The 24095-nt window shown below is 44.2% G+C and overlaps 1 pseudogene; it reads left to right on the top strand.

The window, feature by feature from the left end:
• The first annotated feature begins 23345 nt into the window (after positions 1 to 23345).
• Positions 23346 to 23463, top strand: LOC124552789 (annotated as a pseudogene).
• The last annotated feature ends 632 nt before the right edge of the window (positions 23464 to 24095 follow it).

The following is a 24095-nucleotide window of genomic DNA, read 5'->3' on the forward strand; positions in this document are numbered from 1 at the left end:
CACAAAGGTACATGTATCACATTGGAACAACCGAAATAAAATGTTCAAATGTACCTACGTCCTGTATTTTAATTTAAAAACCTACCTGTTACCAACTGTTCGTCTAAAATTGTGAGCTATATGTTTGTGACTATTACACCGCCATCTATCACAAAGCGAAAAAAGTGTTCCAACTAAAACTTTCATATTTCTTTACGTACTACACGAATATGTAATAAAAAATGGAGGTTCCTATTTTTAAAGAACGCAGTTGATAACCGTTTGAGCTATGGCAGCGCCATCTAGCGGGCCAACCATAGCGCCACCTGGTTTCCCCCTTCAAGTTAGACGAGTTTCGTTCTTTGTAGTTTTTTCGTTTGATGCTTATTTCGTGAGATACTTGGACCGGTCACGTTCAATGGACCACCCTGTATAGATGGCGGTAGTATCGCGTACACAGCGTACAAGAGGGCAGTGCATTGATTTTGTATTCAGGTGAATGAGATGAAAATGTTTCCAATGAGGTTGTGGCATCATGACGGGGATTAAGAGATTTCGAACGCTGAATGCATGGGACAATCCATCTCGGAAATCGTTAACGCATTCAATATTGCGAAATCTTTAGCGTCAAGAGTGTGTCGAGAATATTAAACTTGAGGCATTACCTATCCCCACAGACGGAGACGGTCTTCACTTAACGACCGAGAGCAACGGTATTTGCGTAAAGTTGTCAGTGCTAACAGACAAGCAGCACTTCGTGAAATCCGGCCGCTGTGGCCGAGCGGTTCTACGGGCTTCAGTCCGGAACCGCGCTGCTGCTGCGGTCGCAGGTTCGAATCCTGCCTCGGGCATGGATGGGTGTGATGTCCTTAGGTTAGTTTGTTAGGTTTAAGGAAGTTATAAGTCTAGGGGACTGATGACCTCAGATGTTGTCCCATAGCGCTTAGAGCCATTTTTTTACTTCCTGAAATACCCACAGAAATCGGTGTTGGTCGTATGACGATCGAATACGTTACGACAGTGATGTGAAATTTGGTGTTAATGGGCTCTAGCAGCAGACGATGGTAGCGAGTGTCTGTCCTAACAGCACGACATCGACTGCGGCGCCTCTCCTGGATTCGTGTCCATGTCGGTTGGACACTAGACCAGTGAAATCTGTGGCCTGGTTAGTTGAGTCCCAATATTAGTTGGTAAGAGCTGATGGTAGGTTTCGAATGTGGCGCAGGCTCCACGAAGCGATGGGCCCAGTTCGTCACCACTGTGCAAGCTGATGGTGACTCCATATGTGTGGACTGGGCTTACATGGAATGGACTGGGTCCTCTGGTCCAGCTCAACCGATCATTGACTGGGAATGGTCATGTTCGGCCACTTCGTGACCATTTGCAGCAATTCAGCTACTTCATGTTCTGAAAGTACAATGAATTTTTGTGGATGGCAAGGCGAAGTGTTACCGGGCCACTCTGATGAAGATTCTGGACAATTCGAGCGGGACATCTGGTCATCCAAATTGTCCGACGTGAAGGCCATCTAACATTTATGGAACATAATCGAGACCCCGGTTCGTACACAAAATCCTGCATCGGGAATACCATCGCAATTGCCAGTGACTATAGAGGTGGCATACCACAGTATTTCGGAAGGGCACCTGCAACGATCTTTTGAGTCCAAATGGTTCAAATGGCTCTGTACGCTATGGGACTTAACATCGGAGGTCATCAGTCCCCTAGAACTTAGAACTACGTAAACCTAACTAACCTAAGGACATCACACACATCCATGCCCGAGGCCAAATTTGAACCTGCGACCGTAGTGGTCACGCGATTCCAGACTAAAGCGCCTAGAACCGCACGGCCTCATCGGCCGGCTCACAATGTAAGAGGTCGCATGGCGTTTGTCTCCTCAGTGTAAGTGAAAGACCGTAGTAACAGACTCAGGTCAACTGTGTTGAGCGTTCAACCACGCCACACATTCATTTTCGGGCTGTCTCTTTTCCTCTGTAACAGGAAGTGCGTGTTTTCCGACCACCGATTGGAACATTATCCCTATCTACTTTTCCAGAGATGTGGAAGTCGGTTAATCGAAAAAAAAAAAGATTGTTTTCAGGTAGTCGTTTCCTGCGTCGAATCGTTTCAGAACGTTCCTAGCTGTCTCAGCACGCGTCCACCCATCATCCAGCTGTGAAGCCCGTATGTATTAATTCTACACCACAGTGCTCTGAGGTACGCCCGTTTTCCTGAAAACGCGGCGAATCGATTAACGCGTACTGCGTTGAAATGCTTCAACATTGGTGTCATTCACCGCACACGTCCTGTTTCTTGGCTTGTCACAAACACTACCAGTCTCTTTCAACTTCTTCGTACCATCTTTTTTGCTGCTCTTTGCATCTGTTGCGTCTTCACCGGAGGTGCTTCAAACTATCGCAGAACTGTAATAGCTGACAGTGTTTGGTGAAATGGCAAATCTCAAAGCGCATTCTCCTGTATAGGCGGCAGTGTGACGGAAACACCCGTAAGCAGCGCTACCTGTAACACCAAACCGAGAAAATATATCTGATACTACCACAGAACAGGCAGAAGTGTACCCACACAATGAAGCGCCAAACAAACTTCTGCAGGACTGCGTATTCAAATACAGAGGTATGTAAACAGGCAGAAGTGTACCCACACACTGAAGCGCCAGACAAACTTGTGCAGGACTGCGTATTCAAATACAGAGGTATGTAAACAGGCAGAAGTGTACCCACACACTGAAACGCCAGACAAACTTGTGCAGCCGGCCGAAGTGGCCGTGCGGTTAAAGGCGCTGCAGTCTGGAACCGCAAGACCGCTACGGTCGCAGGTTCGAGTCCTGCCTCGGGCATGGATGTTTGTGATGTCCTTAGGTTAGTTAGGTTTAACCAGTTCTAAGTTCTACGGGACTGATAGCCTCAGCAGTTGAGTCCCATAGTGCTCAGAGCCATTTGAACCAAACTTGTGCAGGACTGCATATTAAAATACAGAGATATGTAAACAGGCAGAAGTGTACCCACACACTGAGGCGCCAGACAAACTTGTGCAGGACTGCATATTCAAATACAGAGGTATGTAAACAGGCAGAAGTGTACCCACACACTGAAGCGCCAGACAAACTTGTGCAGGACTGCATATTCAAATACAGAGGTATGTAAACAGGCAGAAGTGTACCCACACACTGAAGCACCAGACAAACTTGTGCAGGACTGCGTATTCAAATACAGAGCTATGTAAACAGGCAGAAGTGTACCCACACACTAAAGCGCCAGACAAACTTGTGCAGGACTACGTATTCAAATACAGAGGTATGCAAACAGGCAAAAGTGTACCCATACACTGAAGCTCCAGACAAACTTGTGCAGGACTGCGTATTCAAATACAGAGGTATGTAAACAGGCAGAAGTGTACCCACACACTGAAGCACCAGACAAACTTGTGCAGGACTGCGTATTCAAATACAGAGGTATGTAAACAGGCAGAAGTGTACCCACACACTAAAGCGCCAGACAAACTTGTGAAGGACTGCGTATCCAAATACAGAGGTATGTAAACAGGCAGAAGTAGACCCACACACTAAAGCTCCGGACAAACTTCTGCAGGACTGCGTATTCTAAAACAGAGGTATGTAAACAGGCAGAAGTGTACCCACACACTGAAGCTCCAGACAAACTTGTGCAGGACAATATTCTAATACAGAGATATGTAAACAGGCAGCAGTGTACCCACACACTGAAGCGCCGGACAAACTTGTGCAGGACTGCGTATTCAAATACAGAGGTATGTAAACAGGCAGAAGTGTACCCACACACTAAAGCCCCAGACAAACATGTGTAGGCCTGCGTATTTAAGTACAGAGGTATGTAAACAGGCAGAAGTGTATCCACACACTGAAGCGCCAGACAAACTTGTGCAGGACTGCGTATTCAAATACAGAGGTATGTAAACAGGCAGAAGTGTACCCACACACTGAAGCGCCAGACAAACTTGTGTAGGCCTGCGTATTCAAATACAGACGTATGTAAACAGGCAGAAGTGTATCCACACACTGAAGCGCCAGACAAACTTGTGCAGGACTGTGTATTCAAATACAGAGGTATATAAACAGGCAAAAGTGTACCCACACACTAAAACGCCAGACAAACTTGTGTAGGCCTGCGTATTCAAATACAGAGGTATGTAAACAGGCAGAAGTGTACCCACACACTGAGGCGCCAGACAAACTTGTGCAGGACTGCATATTCAAATACAGAGGTATGTAAACAGGCAGAAGTGTACCCACACACTGAAGCGCCAGACATACTAGTGCAGGACTGCATATTCAAATACAGAGGTTTGTAAACAGGCAGAAGTGTACCCACACACTGAAGCACCAGACAAACTTGTGCAGGACTGCGTATTCAAATACAGAAGTATGTAAACAGGCAGAAGTAGACCCACACACTAAAGAGCCAGACAACCTTGTGTAGGCCTGCGTATTAAAATACAGAGGAATGTAAACATGCAGAAGTGTACCCACACACTGAAGCGCCAGACAAACTTGTGTAGGCTTGCGTATTCAAATACAGAGGTATGTAAACAGGCAGAAGTGTACCCACACACTGAAGCGCCAGACAAACTCGTGCAGGACTACGTATTCAAATACAGAGGTATGTAAACAGGCAGAAGTGTACCCACACACTGAAGCGCCAGACAAACTTGTGAAGGAGTGCGTATTCAAATACAGAGGTATGTAAACAGGCAGAAGTAGACCCACACACTGAAGCGCCAGACAAACTTGTGCAGGACTGCATATTCAAATACAGAGGTATGTAAACAGGCAGAAGTGTACCCACACACTAAAGCCCCAGACAAACTTGTGTAAGCCTGCGTATTCAAATACAGAGGTATGTAAACAGGCAGAAGTGTATCCACACACTGAAGCGCCAGACAATCTTGTGCAGGACTGCATACTCAAATACAGAGGTATGTAAACAGCCAGAAGTGTACCCACACACAGAAGCGCCAGACAAACTTGTGTAGGCCTGCGTATTCAAATACAGAGGTATGTAAACAGGCAGAAGTGTATCCACACACTGAAGCGCCAGACAAACTTGTGCAGGACTGCGTATTCAAATACAGAGGTATGTAAACAGGCAGAAGTGTACCCACACACTGAAGAGCCAGACAAACTTGTGCAGGACTGCATATTCAAATACAGAGGTATGTAAACAGGTAGAAGTGTACCCACACACTGAAGCTCCAGACAAACTTGTGCAGGACTGCATATTCAAATACAGAGGTATGTAAACAGGCAGAAGTGTACCCACACACTGAAGCGCCAGACAAACTTGTGCAGGACTGTGTATTCAAATACAGAGCTATGTAAACAGGCAGAAGTAGACCCACACAATAAAGCGCCAGACAAACTTGTGTAGGCCTGCGTATTCAAATACAGAGGTATGTAAACAGGCAGAAGTGTACCCACACACTGAGGCGCCAGACAAACTTGTGCAGGACTGCATATTCAAATACAGAGGTATGTAAACAGGCAGAAGTGTACCCACACACTGAAGCGCTAGAGAAACTTCTGCAGGACTGCGTATTCAAATACAGAGGTATGTAAACAAGCAGAAGTGTACCCACACAGTGCAGCGCCAGACAAACTTGTGTAGGCTTGCGTATTCAAATACAGAGGTATGTAAACAGGCAGAAGTGTACCCACAACTGAAGCGCCAGACAAACTTGTGCAGGACTGCATATTCAAATACAGAGCTATGTAAACAGGCAGAAGTGTACCCACACAATGAAGCGCCAAACAAACTTGTGCAGGAATACGTATTCAAATACAGAGCTATGTAAACAGGCAGAAGTGTACCCACACACTGAAGCGCCAGACAAACTTGTGTAGGCCTGCGTATTCAAATACAGAGGTATGTTAACAGGCAGAAGTGTACCCACACACTAAAGCGCTAGACAAACTAGTGTAGGCCTGCGTATTCAAATACAGAGGTATGTAAACAGGCAAAAGTGTACCCACACACTGAAGTGCCAGACAAGCTTGTGCAGTACTGCACATTCAAATACAGTGCTATGTAAACAGGCAGAAGTGTATCCACACAATGAAGCGCCAAACAAACTTGTGCAGGAATGCGTATTCAAATACAGAGATATGTAAACAGGCTGAAGTGTACCCACACACTGAAGCGCCAGACAAACTTGTGTAGGCCTGCGTATTCAAATGCAGAGGTATGTAAACAGGCAGAAGTGTACTCACACACTGAAGCGCCAGACAAACTTGTGCAGGACTGCGTATTCAAATACAGAGATATGTAAACAGGCAGAAGTGTACCCACACACTGATGTGCCAGACAAACTTGTGCAGGACTGCATATTCAAATACAGAGGTATGTTAACAGGCAGAAGTGTACCCACACACTGAAGCGCCAGACAAACTTGTGCCGGACTGCATATTCAAATACAGAGGTATGTAAACAGGCAGAAGTGTACCCACACACTGAAGTGCCAGACAAACTTGTGCAGGACTGCATATTCAAATACAGAGGTATGTAAACAGGCAGAAGTGTTCCCACACACTGAAGCGCCAGACAAACTTGTGTAGGCCTGCGTATTCAAATACAGAGGTATGTAAACAGGCAGAAGTGGACCCACACACTGAAGCGCCAGACAAACTTCTGCAGGACTGCGTATTCAAATACAGAGGTATGTGAACAGGCAGAAGTGTACCCACACACTGAAGCGCCAGACAAACTTGTGTAGGCCTGCGTATTCAAATACAGAGGTATGTTAACAGGCAGAAGTGTACCCACACACTAAAGCGCTAGACAAACTAGTGTAGGCCTGCGTATTCAAATACAGAGGTATGTAAACAGGCAAAAGTGTACCCACACACTAAAGCGCTAGACAAACTAGTGTAGGCCTGCGTATTCAAATACAGAGGTATGTAAACAGGCAAAAGTGTACCCACACACTGAAGTGCCAGACAAACTTGTGCAGCACTGCACATTCAAATACAGTGCTATGTAAACAGGCAGAAGTGTATCCACACAATGAAGCGCCAAACAAACTTGTGCAGGAATGCGTATTCAAATACAGAGATATGTAAACAGGCTGAAGTGTACCCACACACTGAAGCGCCAGACAAACTTGTGTAGGCCTGCGTATTCAAATGCAGAGGTATGTAAACAGGCAGAAGTGTACTCACACACTGTAGCGCCAGACAAACTTGTGCAGGACTGCGTATTCAAATACAGAGATATGTAAACAAGCAGAAGTGTACCCACACACTGATAAGCCAGACAAACTTGTGCAGGACTGCATATTCAAATACAGAGGTATGTTAACAGGCAGAAGTGTACCCACACACTGAAGCGCCAGACAAACTTGTGCCGGACTGCATATTCAAATACAGAGGTATGTAAACAGGCAGAAGTGTACCCACACACTGAAGTGCCAGACAAACTTGTGCAGGACTGCATATTCAAATACAGAGGTATGTAAACAGGCAGAAGTGTACCCACACACTGAAGCGCCAGACAAACTTGTGTAGGCCTGCGTATTCAAATACATAGGTATGTAAACAGGCAGAAGTGTACCCACACACTGAAGCGCCAAACGAACTTGTGTAGGCAAGCATATTCAAATAAAGAGAGACGTAAACAGGCAGAATACGGCGCTGCGGCCCGAAATGCCTATATGAGGGAAGTGTCCGGCGCAGTAGTTATATCGGTTACTGCTGCTACAATGGCAGGTTATGAAGATTTTCAACGTGGTGTCACAGTCGGCGCACAAGCGATGGGGCACAGCATCTTCGATGTAGCTACGAAGTGGGGATTTAAAATAAAAAAAAAAAAGAAAGAAAAAAGAATGGTTCAAATGGCTCTGAGCAGTATGGGACATAACTTGTAAGGTCATCAGTACCCTAGAATTTAGAACTTCTTAAACCTAACTAACCTAAGGACATCACACACATCCACGCCCGAGGCAGGATTCGAACCTGCGGACGTAGCGGTCGCGCGGTTCCACACTGTAGCGCCTGGGGATTTTCCCGTACGACCATTTCACTAGTATATCGCGAATATCGGGTATGTGTTAGAACATCGCATCTTCAACTTCACTGCGGTCGGAAAAAGATCCTGCAAGAAAGGAGACAACAACGCCTAAAGAGAATCGTTCGACATTACAGAAGTGCAACCCTTCCGTAAATTGCTGCAGATTTCAATGGTGAGCCATTAGCAAGTGTCAGCGTGCGAACCATTCAACAAATCATCATCGCTATGGGCTTTCGAGGGCGAAGGCCCACACGTGTACCCTTGATGACTGCACGACACAAAGCTTTACGCCTCGCTCGGGCCTGTCAACACCGGCATTCGATTGTTGATGATTGGAAACATGTTGCCTCATCGGACAAGCCTCGTTTCAGATTGTATCGAGCGGATGGACGTGTACAGGTGTGGAGAGAACGTCATGATTCCATGGACCTTGTATCTCACCAGGAGACTGTTCAAGTTGGTGGAGGCTCTGTAATGGTGTGGAAGGCGTGCAGGTGGAGTGATATGGGACCGCTGATACGTCTAGATACGACTGTGATAGGTGACACATACGTCTGCATCCTGTCTGATCACCTGCATCCATTCATGTCCATTGTGCATTCCGACGGACTCGGGCAATTCCAGCAGAACTGTGCGACACCCCACAAGTCCGGAATTGCTACTGAGTGGCTCCTGGAACACTCTCCTGAGTTTAAACACTTCAACTGGTCAACAAACTCCTCTGACGTGAACATTACTGAGCATGTCTGTGATGCCTTCAAGGGAGATCTACACTTCCCTTGTATTCTTCCGGATGGATGGATGGCCCTGTAGCATTCATGCTGGCAATTGCTCCAGAACTGCTTCAGACTCTAGTCGAGTGCATGCCACCTCGAATATCAGCACTTCTCGATATTATGAAGGTGTACCACTTTATTTGGCTCTTCAATGTAAATACTTTATGAGTTAGTCCACCAATTGCAATTAACCGCATAGCTGTATTTGTTATAGTTCCCCAGAAAGGGAATGAATAATCAACGAAATACTTTGTGCTTACCTTTTCTGCTATATACCTCCAAATAGGTTCCTTGTGGACACATATGTGCTCTGGCAGTGTGTTCATTTCAAGTAGTAAAGAGTACACCAATCAGTCGCAGATAATCTTTATTGCAACTCGAGATTTCGCTCACTGCTTCGACAACATACAAAGTGTGGTGTCACCGCCAGACACCACACTTGCTAGGTGGTAGCTTTAAATCGGCCGCGGTCCATTAGTACACGTCGGACCCGCGTGTCGCCACTGTCAGTGATCGCAGACCGAGCGCCACCACACGGCAGGTCTCGAGAGACTTACTAGCACTCGCCCCAGTTGTACAGCCGACTTAGCTAGCGATGCAACACTGACGAAGCCTCGTTTATTTGCAGAGAAGGTAGTTAGAATAGCCTTCAGCTAAGTCAATGGCTACGACCTAGCAAGGCGCCATAGCAATTGATATTTATCGTATGAAGCATGTCTCATCAAGAACGATGTATACAAATGATGGATTAAAGTTAAGTATTCCAGAAGCTACGTACTTTTCTTTATAGCATTCATTACGTATCCTGTTTCAGACCTCATGCCATCCTGCGTGAGTTAGCGCGTGCATTTCGGCCTCCTCTCTCAATTAGTGTGCGTTGTGTTGGCTAATCTGCCGACACAACACAAAGAATTAGTTACAATAATGTAAGTTGCTTGTCTTCTTACATATACATTTGTATAAGACTTAAATGTGAGTCAGTGATAAAATACATGCCATTAAGTTAAAAATAATAACCACTTTTATATATAAAAACAGTCCCAACCGGAGTATTCCCGTCGAGGATGAGTTCACAGTGACGTCGCTGTTTACACCTAGAACACAGATGACCTTAGTGTACGTCAAATTAATCTGCAGCGCGCTGCTTATATGTGGGATGCGTTGACAAGCACTCAATTTATTTATTCTCCCTATGTTTTATCATATTATTTCTTACTTTACACTTTTACAAAAGTTATGTATATAAAACAAATTAGATGATTCTAACTAAAACCAAAGACTGAAGTTTTACAGCTATACATACATCTTGGTAATTGTGTGAACGAAACAGTGGCATCTTCTACTACTGCACACTTAACAACTGAAATTTGTTTTAAAAATACAAAAATTGAGGTCGAAAAACCTAGGCAACCGTATTGTCGCAGTGGATACACCGGTTCCTGTCAGATCACCGAAGTTAAGCGCTGTCGAGCGTGCCCAGCCTTTGGATGGGTGACCATCCAGCCGCCATGCGCTGTTGCCATTTTTCGGGGTGCACTCAGCCTCGTGATGCCAATTGAGGAGCTACTCGACCGAATAGTAGCAGCTCCAGTGAAAGAAAACCATCATAACGACCGGGAGAGCGGTGTGCTGACCACACGCCCCTCCTATCCGCATCCTCCACTGAGGATGACACGGCGGTCGGATGGTTCAGATGGGCCACTTGTGGTCTAAAGACGGAGTACAAAATACTTAAGACCATAAAATTTTTATTAAAACAGTGTTACAGTCTAAGTAGAGCTGAAGGAATAATAACACACAACAACGGTGTAATAAATTAGTTTAAGATAACTAATAATTTTGTTAACTTCGATGTTTTGTTGAAAATCAATTGAGAAACTTCACACACATAATACCAAAAATCAGAAAACAAGTATTTAAATAAAAATTAATTTTAACGCAACACGCTTTTAAATCGGACTGAAGTATACAAAATAGTTTCTCCTAACCACCTACAAGTTTCTAACCCCATATGGATAGTTCTAAAGTTCTGAGTCTGTGAATTTTTAGTAGCTGTGATAATACTTGCATGATTTATAACGAAAAACGTCGGGTACATGGAAGAGATTGAAGTTAAGAAATGCACGCATTGCATGCGGCCAATGCTTTCCGTTATAAATCTTACAAGTATTTTATAGCTATTGAAAATCCACAAGCATAAAAATTTTCAGGGGTATTTGTATGAAGTTACGAATCGGTGTGGGACTAGGAGAATTTGTATTACACTTTTTAGTCCGATTTGAAAATGACTAATATCGAAAATGTATTTGTATTCAATTATTGCCACTCCTAGCCTCTAGCGACGGTACTGTGGCGCTGTGAAGTGAATGATTACCAGGACTGCAGACACGCACCTGAAATACAAACAAAAAGTTAAGTGCATAATTCGTTTTCAGCTGATGGTTAGGCGTTTACCACTCTACATGCAGTAGCTTCTGGCACATAAATGTTGCTGTTCTCACAGAACTTAACAGCTTTTAAAATGTAGATCCAAGGGTCATTCAGTAAATAATTATCCATTTCTCTCTCTCTCTCTCTCTCTCTCTCTCTCTCTCTATATATATATATATATATATATATATATATATATATATATATATATATATATGGTGAGTCACCTAACGTTACCGCTGGATATATTTCGTAAACCACATCAAATACTGAAGAATCGATTCCACAGACCGAACATGAGGAGAGGGGATAGTGTAATTGGTTAATACAAACCATAAAAAAACGCACGGAAGTATGGCTTTTAACACAAACCTACGTTTTTTTTTAAATGGAACCACGTTAGTTTTGTTAGCACATCTGAACATATAAACAAATACGTAATCAGTGCCGTTTGTTGCATTATAAAATGTTAATTACATCCGGAGATATTGTAACCTAAAGTTGATGCTTGAGTACCACTCCTCCGTTGTTCGATCGTGTGTATCGGAGAGCACCGAATTACGTAGGGATCCAAAGGGAACGGTGATGGACCTTAGGTACAGAAGAGACTGGAACAGCACATTACGTCCACATGCTAACACCTTTTTATTGGTCTTTTTCACTGACCCACATGTACATTACCATGAGGGGTGAAGTATAGCTGTTTGGCCCCTGCAATGGTTTCCGTTTTCAATTACGGAGTGGAGTAGAGTGTGTCCCGACATGTCAGGCCAATAGATGTTCAATATGGTGGCCATGATTTGCTGCACACAATTGCAATCTCTGGCGTAATGAATGTCGTACACGCCGCAGTACATCTGGTGTAATGTCGCCGCAGGCTGCCACAATAGGTTGTTTCATATCCTCTGGGGTTGTAGGCACATCACGGTACACACTCTCCTTTAACGTACCCCACAGAAAGAAGTCCAGAGGTGTAAGATCAGGAGAACGGGCTGGCCAATTTATGCGTCCTCCACGTCCTATGAAACGCCCGTCGAACATCCTGTCAAGGGTAGCCTAGTGTTAATTGCGGAATGTGCAGGTGCACCATCATGCTGATACCACATACGTCGATGCGTTTCCAGTGGGGCATTTTCGAGCAACGTCGGCGGATCATTATATAGAAATGCGATGTATGTTGCAGCTGTTTGGGCCCCTGCAATGAAGTGACGACCAATGAGGTGGTCGCCAATGATTCCGCACGATACATTTACAGTCCACGGTCGCTGTCGCTCTTCCTGTCTGAGCCAGCGAGGATTGTCCACGGACCAGTAATGCATGTTCCGTAGATTCACTGCCCCGTGGTTTGTGAAACCTGCTTCATCGATAAACAGGTAGAACTGCAACGCATTCTCTGTTAAAGCCCACTGACAGAATTGCACTCGATGATTAAAGTCATCACCATGTAATTGCTGATGTAGCGACACACGAAACGGGTGAAAGCGGTGACGATGCAGTATGCGCATGACACTACTTTGACTCAGTCCACCAGCTCTCGCAATGTCCCGTGTACTCGTGTGTGGGTTCATGGCAAAAGCAGCTAACACACCAACTGCACCCGCTTCTCCTGTGACGGGCCTGCTACGGACCCGTTTGCGTGCTACGACCATATCTGTTGCATACAGTTGGCGATAGATGTTTTGCAATGTGCGGCACGTTGGATGCTCTCTGTCCGGGTACCGTTCTGCATACACCCTGCAGGCTTCAGCTGCATTTCGTCGACACTCGCCATAGATGAGTATCATCTCCGCCTTTTCAGAGTTCGAATACACCATGGTCACAGTTCCTACAACACTACACTATCACAGACGTCTGGTAACACGGTGTACTACAATTGGTCTGCGTGCGGAGACGAATGCAGAATAACAATAGCAGCAAGCGCTACATGCGGACACTGCGACATCTGGACGAAACCACAACAGTGCACTACAGCCACACGGTCGTCATCGTAAACATGTCCCTGCAGATGCTGCTCGCCGACCGTGGCCCGTGTTTGATACAACACGCAACTGAACGTCGGAGGTTTCAAGCGTCAACTTTAGGTTACAATATCTCCGGATGTAATTAACATTTTACAATGCAACAAACGGCACTGATTACGTATTTGTTTAGGTGTTCAGGTGTGCTAACACAACTAACGTGGTTCCATTTAAAAAAAACGTAGGTTTGTGTTAAAAACCATACTTCCGTGCATTTTTGTATGGTTTGTATTAACCAATTACACTAGCCCGTCTCCTAACGTTCGGTCTGTGGAATCGGTTCGTCAGTATTTGATGTGGTTTACGAAATATATCCAGCGGTAACGTTAAGTGACTCACCCTATATATATATATATATATATATATATATATATATATATATATATATATATATATATATATGATGTTTCTTTTGTACGTGTGTGAAGTCTCGAACATTTCCGATAGATGGCAGAGCCGTAATGGAAAATAAAAATAGCGTGTCAGCAGACACTCGTCAGAAACAACGAGCCTCGGTCCGGAGCCGCACGCCCGCTACGGTCGCGCGTTCGAATCCTGCCTCAGGCATGGATGTGTGTGATGTCCTTAGGTTAGTTAGGTTTAACTAGTTCTAAGTTCTAGAGGACTAATGACCACAGATGTTAAGTACCATAGTGCTCAGAGCCATTTGAAGCTTTTTTTTTTTTTTTTTTGAGCCTCGGTGTTTCTATTATTTAATGGTGCTGTCAGGGACACTGCGTTCAACTGCAGGTTGAACCAAGCCAGCGTTCTTGAGCGATGTATCAATACCATAGTTATCGCTCAGGTGAAACGTCCACCAAACAGGGGCCTATTACACCAAATTTCATATAATGCGTAACAGATGACTGATTAAACAGTCTGTTTATGGTCCGAAATGTTCATCTGACAGCCCATCTCACGGATCTCTTCCTACAACAGATGTTTAGTGTCAAATAGAAAATAGCTCAGCCTTAGAATAATTACCAGCGTCTATAACACATTTATTACATCAAACGAGAACTTTACTCCTAGCAAATTCAAATGAAGTTCTGAAAATTAGCTGTTTGTTTCAATGTTTATCCCGGCAGATGGCCTGCTATTAAAATTGACGGCTTAGTTCCTGGGAAACGCTTTGCAATGTAAAATTAAGCGTTTGTCATAAAGAGAAGCAAGTTGAGCGGGACTATTAGCAACGAAACACAACAGATAATTAGCTGTGATTAAGACCACACGGAAATTAAACAGAAGTTATACAAATCTACTGTTATGCATTGTATTATAGAATTAAAATGAGTAACGGAACAATAGCAGACCTGGAAAAGGTGATAATATGGCTGAATTCCTGGTGCACAAATACGCTGGGGTCGCAAACTCATGGGATAGCGATATGCACATATACATAGGGCTTAGTATGAAATGGATGTACGTTGGTGGACCCGTGTTTTGTACTCAGGTGATAAATTTCGAAAGGTTTTCGACGTCATTATGGCCGCACGACAGGGAATTAACAAACTTTGAACGTGGAATAGTAGTTGGAGGTAGACGCATGGGACATTTCATTTCGGAAATAGTCGGGGTTTTCAAATTTCTAGATGGGCGATGTCAAGAGTGTGCCGAGATACCAAATTTCACCACGGACAACGCAGTGGCCGACGGCATTCACTTAACGACCGCGAGCAGCGGCGAATGCATATAGTAGACAGTGCTAACAGACAAGCAGCACTCTGTGAAATAGCCGCAGAAGTCAATGTGGGCCGTACGGCAACGTAGGAGGGTAAGGCAATTATTATCCAGTACAGGGTTATTACAAATGACTGAAGCGATTTCACAGCTCTACAATAACTTTATTATTTGAGATATTTTACACAATGCTTTGCACACACATACAAAATCTCAAAAAGTTTTTTTAGGCATTCACAAATGTTCGATATGTGCCCCTTTAGTGATTCGGCAGACATCAAGCCGATAATCAAGTTCCTCCCACAGTCGGTGCAGCATGTCCCCATCAATGAGTTCGAAAGCATCGTTGATGCCAGCTCGCAGTTCTGGCACGTTTCTTGGTAGAGGAGGTTTAAACACTGAATCTTTCACATAACCCCACAGAAAGAAATGGCATGGGGTTAAGTCGGGAGAGCGTGGAGGCCGTGACATAAATTGCTGATCATGATCTCCACCACGACCGATCCATCGGTTTTCCAATCTCCTGTTTAAGAAATGCCGAACATCATGATGGAAGTGCAGTGGAGCACCATCCTGTTGAAAGATGAAGTCGGCGCTGTCGGTCTCCAGTTGTGGCACGAGCCAATTTTCCAGCATGTCCAGATACACGTGTCCTGTAACGTTTTTTTCGCAGAAGAAAAAGGGGCCGTAAACTTTAAACGGTGAGATTGCACAAAACACGTTAACTTTTGGTGAATTGCGAATTTGCTGCACGAATGCGTGAGGATTCTCTACCGCCCAGATTCGCACATTGTGTCTGTTCACTTCACCATTAAGAAAAAATGTTGCTTCATCACTGAAAACAAGTTTCGCACTGAACGCACCCTCTTCCATGAGCTGTTGCAACCACTCCGAAAATTCAAAGCGTTTGACTTTGTCATCGGGTGTCAGGGCTTGTAGCAATTGTAAACGGTAAGGCTTCTGCTTTAGCCTTTTCCGTAAGATTTTCAAAACCGTCGGCTGTGGTACGTTTAGCTCCCCGCTTGCTTTATTCGTCGACTTCCGCGGGCTACGCGTGAAACTTGCCCGCACGCGTTCAACCGTTTCTTCGCTCGCTGCAGGCCGACCCGTTGATTGCCCCTTACAGAGGCATCCAGAAGCTTTAAACTGCGCATACCATCGCCGAATGGAGTTAGCAGTTGGTGGATCTTTGTTGAACTTCGTCCTGAAGTGTCGTTGCACTGTTATGACTGACTGATGTGAGTGTACTTCAAGCACCACATACGCTTTCTCGGCTCCTGTCGCCATTTTGTCTCACTGTGCTCTCGAGCGCTCTGGCGGCAGAAACCTGAAGTGCGGCTTCAGCCGAACAAAACTTTATGAGTTTTTCTACGTATCTGCAGTATGCCGTGACCATATGTCAATGAATGGAGCTACAGTGAATTTATGAAATCGCTTCAATCATTTGTAATAGGCCTGTAGTTATAAAATATTGAGGGTTGAATAATACTTAGGCGGTTTTTTATTCTACTGATTTTTATTTGTATGAACTACTTTTCGGCTTATTACACCATCTTCAAATAACTACTGACTACTGTTTACAAGGAGCTTGTGTTCTTAAGAACCAAAGATTCTGGACCAAGATACAACGCACTTACTTACGATCTCTAGTTGTGGTATTGTCTTTCGAATTGTCAAACTTGTCTTTTGACTTTTTGTTCTGTAAAACTGAGAAGTGAATGTTGTTTACAGTAATAAATCACATTTTATAATTTGTCAGCACCATGTATGATAGCAATTAGAATTATTTGGAATACACATTATTACACAATTACAATTTTTTGGTATTTGTTTTGAACAGTTGTGCTGGACATTAATTGTTGGTTGTACAACAGCAATGTTTTCTTTGAGGGTTACATTTTGTTATTAGAAAATTTTGCATTAATATATACCAAATATTACATTGTTACAGTTGAGTTACAGTTACCAATGTAAACACATAAGGGATATTACATCACATTGGGGTGTGAATTTCTTTACTTGTAATAATGTGTATTCTAAATAATTCTAATTGTTGTCATACATGGTACTGACAAACCATAAAATGTGATTTATTACGTTAAAGAACTGTTTCACAGAACAAAAATTCAAAAGACCAGTTTGACAATTCCAAAGAAAATACCACAACTAAAGATCGTATGTAAGTGCGTTGTATCTTAGTCCGGAATGTTTAGTTCGTAATAACACAAGCTCATTGTAAACAACAGCCAGTAGTTATCCGAAGATGGCCTAATAAGGCGAAAACTAGTTGATACAAATAAAAAACAGGAGAACGAAAAACCTCCTAAGTGTTATTCGACGCTCAAAATGGAATTATTCTATCAAGAAGGGACGGAAGAATCCATAAACAGTTATAAAATTTTGTTGTAATTAAAGAACATCATTTTTCGACATAGTCGCCTTGCGTTTCAACGCACTTGGTCCACCGTTGTACAAGCTTCCTGATGCCCTCATAAAGGAAGGTTCTCGGTTGAGCTGCGAGCCAGGAATGCACCGCTTCTTTCACTGCTTCGTCCGAGGCAAATCAACGGCCCCTTAATGCCTTTTTGAGTGGACCAAACAAGTGGTAGCCAGAAGTGGCAAGATCGGGACTGTATGGAGGATGATCCAGTACTTCAAACTTGAGTTTCTGGAGCGTTTCAGCAGTGTGGGCAGCAGTATGCGGACGGGCATTGTCGTGCAACAACACAACACCTTCTGACAGCAATCCTCGGCGTTTGCTTCGAACTGCAGGCAGTAAGCGTCTGACTGTAACGTACACTGTTTATTGTTGTGCCCCTTTCCCCATAATGTTCCAGTACTGGACCTTGTGTGTCCCAAAAAACCGTAAACGTCAGTTTTCCTGCGGACGGTTTGCTCTTGAACTTTTTCTTGCACGGCGAATTTGGATGTTTCTATTCCATACTCTGTCGTTTACTCTCCGGCTCGTACTGAGTGATCCATGTTTCGTCGCCAGTAATGATCCTGCGTAAGAAGTTGTCCCCTTCGTTACCAGATCGGGTTGACGGAAGAGATAGAGAAGATCCAAAGAAGAGCGGCGCGTTTCGTCACAGGGTTATTTGGTAACCGTGATAGCGTTACGGAGATGTTTAACAAACTCAAGTGGCAGACTCTGCAAGAGAGGCGCTCTGCATCGCGGTGTAGCTTGCTCGCCAGGTTTCGAGAGGGTGCGTTTCTGGATGAGATATCGAATATATTGCTCCCCCCTACTTATACCTCCCGAGGAGATCACGAATGTAAAATTAGAGAGATTCGAGCGCGCACGGAGGCTTTCAGACAGTCGTTCTTCCCGCGAACCATACGCGACTGGAACAGGAAAGGGAGGTAATGACAGTGGCACGTAAAGTGCCCTCCGCCACACACCTTTGGGTGGCTTGCGGAGTATAAACGTAGATGTAGATGTAGACCATAGGGATACAAATGTTTTTTTTCCAGATGTCCAAGCGCGTCTGTTTATGTGAGTTGTTTTGAGACCCATCTTGCACAAACTTTATGAAAGCTAAGTCTGTTGTGGATGATTTCGTAGGCAGAACCGTGACTGATTTGCAGACGACGTGCAACTCCGTCAATAGTTAATCGTCTGTCTAAGAGAATCATTTCACGAGAACGCTCGATGGTTTCTTCATTCGTGGCGGTAAACGGTCGTCCGGCTCCATCATTGTGCGTAACACTTGTGCGACCGTTTCGCAGTTTTTCAATCCATTCGTAGATACTCCGTTGTGGCAAAACACTGTTCCCGTACTGTACCGAAAGTCTTCGATGAATTTCGGCCCCTGATACGCCTTCCGACCACAAAAAACGGATCACTGTGTAAGTAGGCTGTTTAGGTTTTTTTATTGGTAGCGCCACCTCTGTATGAAAATCACTGGCTGTGCTGTGTGCAGTCTGCGGCTGCTTTGCATTGTTGTAATACTCGCCATTGTAGTGTTAGGCAGCTGGCTGTGAACAGCGCGTAGCGTTGCGCAGTTGGAGGTGAGCCGCCAGCAGTGGTGGATGTGGGGAGAGAGATGGCGGAGTTTTGTAATTTGTCATGAACTGCTATATTTATATATGATGATATCAAGGTAAATACATTGTTTGTTCTCTATTAATATCTTTCATTTGCTAACTATCCCTATCAGTAGTTAGTGCCTTCCATAGTTTGAATCTTTTATTTAGCTGGCAGTATTGGCGCTCGCTGTATTGCAGTAGCTTGAGCAGCGAAGATTTTTGTGAGGTAAGTGATTTGTGAAAGGTATAGTTTAATGTTAGTCAGGGCCATTCTTTTGTAGGGATTTTTGAAAGTCAGATTGCGTTGCGCTAAAAATATTGTGTGTCAGTTTAAGCACAGTCGTGTGTAATTGTTGAAAGGGGACGTTTCAACTGAACTTAGATCTTCTTTGGTACAAACAGACAGCGGAGCAGCCATGGTTAACAGCACGGCAGCGAAACTAACCTAGCAGCTTGAAAATCGCAAAGGTAAAACAACAAATAAACAAAGAATGCGCCATCAACGTAAAAAGACAGTACTACCAAAATAAACCAAAATATAACTAAATTGCGGATAATAATTTACTTACCCTCGTACATGTAAGGACAGGGAGGCGAAATTTGTCGTTAAGAGGGGTAGGACGTCAAACGGGCCGACTTGGAGCAGGAGAGGCACCACTGGACACTTCAATTTCCACTGCCTATACTTTTACAAGAAAATTCATAAAACTATGTCAGCATGACCAGGAAGGACTCAGGTAGTAGCGGAAGTTCAAAAACATAACAAAATATTCTTTTTTACATGCGATATTTCATCATTTTTTCACTTACTATTGGCTGCATTTGCTGCTATAGGCACACTTTTCTTCATAAGTAAGAGAGACTGTTCGATGAATTTTGCACAGCATACAAACCATACTTACAGGTGTCTGAAACTCTAGGCTCTATTTAATTTATGAAAAAATGAATGAGCTGTTACGTTTTAAACTTTATGTTTAGAAAACAATCAAATTATGTAGTTAATTATCTCAATTTTTACCACAGTTTTAAATAGATTTGTAAAATTCTAGAGTTTCCTACACCTGTAAGTACGGTTTGTATGATGTGCAAAATTCATCAAAGAATCTCTCTTGCTTGTGAAGAAAAATGTACCTATAGCAACAAATGCAGCCAACAGTAAGTGAAAAAGTGATGAAATTTCATCTCTGAAAAAAATTATTTTGCTATGTTTTTGTATTTCCACTACTATGAATGTGAATCCTGAATCCTTCCTGGTCATGCTGACAAAGTTTTATGAATTTATTTGTAAAACTATAGACAGTGGAAATTAAAATGTCCTGTGGTGCGTCTCCTGCTCCAAGTCGGCCCGTTTGATGTCCTACCCCCCTTAAAAAGAACGGCACGCTGGAAGATGAAACGTTACTCAAATTTCAGGAAGATGTTTGCTAACATGTTAGACATAATTTTTGAAAAACAAGGCGTAGGGTAATTCTTGATGCCGACAAGGACACAAATCACATGCAAGACTACGTAGCGAACAAAATACACAACGAATAATGGGTTACACCTGTTCCTAGGACTGCTCCCGACTTCTCATTGGTGTTATTAACTTCATTATGACGTTTTCATTAATTTATGTTCCTGTGCCCCTCTTGTTATCCGTTTGTATGATCCAAATTACTTTTGAGTTTGGACGGTTATGAATCAAATGACAGAAATGTCATTCTAGTTAAGACAGTCAATTATATATATGTTTGCGTTTTGGTTCTATGTCTGTGTCTGGACTAAAGAGGCTATTGTCAGTTTTCTATTTTTGTTCTATTTTGTAAGCTTACAAATGGCACTATATTGAAATGTGTTCTTCAGTCTATTGTAGGATACAATTCGTGTTGAAATAGTTCCAGCACTTCATTATTTTGTTTTTGTGCTTATGTACATATATGGTTGTTTTAATAAAAGAAAAAAAAGGGGGCTATGGCAGCGGACGACCGACGCGAGCGCCTTTGGTAACAGCAGCGAATCGCCTGCAGCGCCTCCCCTGGACTCGAGACCAAAGGAGTTGGACCATACTGGAAAACTGTGTAATGTCAGACGAGTCCCTGTTTCAGTTGATAAGAGCTAGTGGTAGCGTTCAAGCGTAGCATACACCTCACGAAGCTATGTACGCAAGTTGTGAACAACTTACTGTGCAGGCTGCTGGTGGCTCCATAATGGTCGGGGCTGCGTTTACATGGAATGGCCTGCATCCTCTGATCCAACTGAATAGATCACCGACTGGGTCCTCGTTATGTTCTGCTTCTTGGAGACCGTTTGCAGCCATTCACATGGTCTTAAGACGATGGAATCTTTGTGACTGACAGTGCGCCATGTCGCCGGCTGCTGTGGACGAGCGGCTCTAGATGCTTCAATCTGGAGACGCGCGACCACTACGGTCGCAGGTTCGAATCTTGCCTCGGGTATGGATGTGTGTGATGTCCTTAGTTTAGTTAGGTTTAAGTACACTACTGGCCATTAAAATTGCTTCACCAAGAAGAAATGCAGATGATAAACGGGTAATCATTGGACAAATACATTATACTAGAACTGACATGTGATTACATTTTCAACGCAATTTGGGTGCATAGATCCTGAGAAATCAGTACCCAGAATAACCACCTCTGGCCGTAATGACGTCCTTGATATGCCTGGGCATTGGGTCAAACAGAGCTTCGATAGCGTGTACAGGTACAGCTGCCCATGCAGCTTCGACACGATACCACAGTTCATCAAGAGTAGTGACTGCCGTATTGTGACGAGCCAGTTGCTCGGCCACCATTGACCAGACGTTTTCAATTGGTGAGAGATCTGGAGAATGTGCTGGCCAGGGCAGCAGTCGAACATTTTCTGTATCCAGAAAGACCTGTACAGGACATGCAGTCGGGCATTATCCTGCTGAAATATAGGGTTTCGCAGGGATCGAATGAAAGGTAGAGCCACGGGTCGTAACACATCTGAAATGCAACGTCCACTGTTCAAAGTGCCGTCAGTGCGAACAAGAGGTGACCGAGGCGTGTAACCGATGGCATCCCATACCATCACGCCGGATGATACGCCAGTATGGCGATGACGAATATACGCTTCCAATGTGCGTTCACCGCGATGTCGCCAAACACGGATGCGACCATCATGATGCTATAAACAGTACCTGGATTCATCCGAAAAAATGACATTTTGCCATTCGTGCACCCAGGTTCGTCGTTGAGCTGATAGTCCATGCTGCTGCAAAAGTCGTCGAACTGTTCGTGCAGATGGTTGTCGTCTTGCAAACGTCCGCATCTGTTGACTCAGGGATCGAGACGTGGCTGCACGGTCTGCACGATCCGTTACAGCCATGCGGATAAGATGCCTGTCATCTCGACTGCTAGTGACACGAGGCCGTTGGGATCCAGCACGGCGTTCCGTATTACCCTCCTGAACCCACCGATTCCATATTCTGCTAACAGTCATTGGATCTCGACCAACGCGAGCAGCAATGTCGCGATACGATAAACCGCAATCGCGATAGGCTACAATCCGACTTTTATCAAAGTCGGAAACGTGATGGTACGCATTTCTCCTCCTTACACGAGGCATCACAACAACGTTTCACCAGGCAACGCCGGTCAACTGCTGTTTGTGTGCGAGAATTCGATTGGAAACTTTCCTCATGTCAGCACGTTGTAGGTGTCGCCACCAGGGCCAACCTTGTGTCAATTCTCTGAAAAGCTGATCATTTGCATATCACAGCATCTTCTTCCTGTCGGTTAAATTTCGTGTCTGTAGCACGTCATCTTCGTGGTGTAGCAATTTCAATAGCCAGTAGTGTGGTTCTACGTTCTAGGGGACTGATGACCTCGGATGTCAACTCCCATAGTGCTCAGAGCCATTACAACCATTTGAACCAATGCGCCATGCCACCGGGCCACAACTTTTCGCGACTGGTTTGAAGAACATTCTGCACATTTCGAGCGAATTATTCGACTACACAGATCGCCTGTCATGAATATCAGTTATGAGAGATAACCAAGAGGTCAGTTCGTGCACAAAATCGCAATTGTAAAAGGCTGTAGGGGCGGCATGACCTCATCTCCGCAGGGGACTTTCAACGACTTTGTTGAGTCCATGCGACTCGAGTAGTCAAGCTACGTTGGGTTAAAAGAAGTGCTACATGATATTATGAGGTATCCCATGGGTTTTGTCACATCTGTGTAATCCTGCTATGGAACATACGGATGCTATTCGCTCGTTATCACCTCTGCTTTTCTCTTACGTTATGAATCTGATGTTAGCCCTCCAGCACAATAGAACCTCGTCAGCCTGAAACAACATCCCAAAAATGCAACTGGTTAAATTTATTATTTAGTAGTCATCTAATTGTCAACGGCCTTTCCGCAGTGGATACACCGGTTCCCGTGAGATCACCGAAGTTAAGCGCTGTCGGGCGTGGTCGGCACTCGGATGGGTGACCATCCAGGCCGCCATGCGCTGTTGCCATTTTTCGGGGTGCTCTCAGCCTCGTGATGCCAATTGAGGAGCTACTCGACCGAATAGTAGCGGCTTCGGTCAAGAATACCATCATTACGACCGGGAGAGCGGTGTGCCGACCCCACGCCCCTCCGATCTGCATCCTCCACCGAGGATGACACGGCGGTCGGATGGTCCCGGCAGGTCACTCGTGACTTGAAGACGGTTAGTCATCTAATTATAGGAGAATTGTATGAAATTGAGTATCTCAAAACGCACACCCGCACACAAGTCTCAGAGCCCAGGAAAACATCACCTAACTGGGTTGGGCAGTCATGGTACCCTATGACTTCTATCTGTTTGGGACGCTAGAAGGTTCTGTATGTGGAATACACTTTAAAGGTGGTTAGAACGTAATTTAGACAGTCAAAACGTCGCCAGAATTAGAGGACAAGATCTTTTACTGACAGGGAATATACACAATGCTGGCGTACGGCCATAGAACGTGATAGGAGTTACGTACGAAAATAGTAGATACAAAAGAAGTGTTGACTGTTGTCACCAAATTATTAACATATATAAAAAATAGAAACGGACGTAAGAAACCTTGTGTTTAATGTTGCAAAATAAAACGGATTACCCCATAATTTCAGTGCAACACA

The sequence above is a fragment of the Schistocerca americana genome, chromosome 10 (assembly GCF_021461395.2).
Source record: "Schistocerca americana isolate TAMUIC-IGC-003095 chromosome 10, iqSchAmer2.1, whole genome shotgun sequence".
Classification (NCBI taxonomy): domain Eukaryota; kingdom Metazoa; phylum Arthropoda; class Insecta; order Orthoptera; family Acrididae; genus Schistocerca; species Schistocerca americana.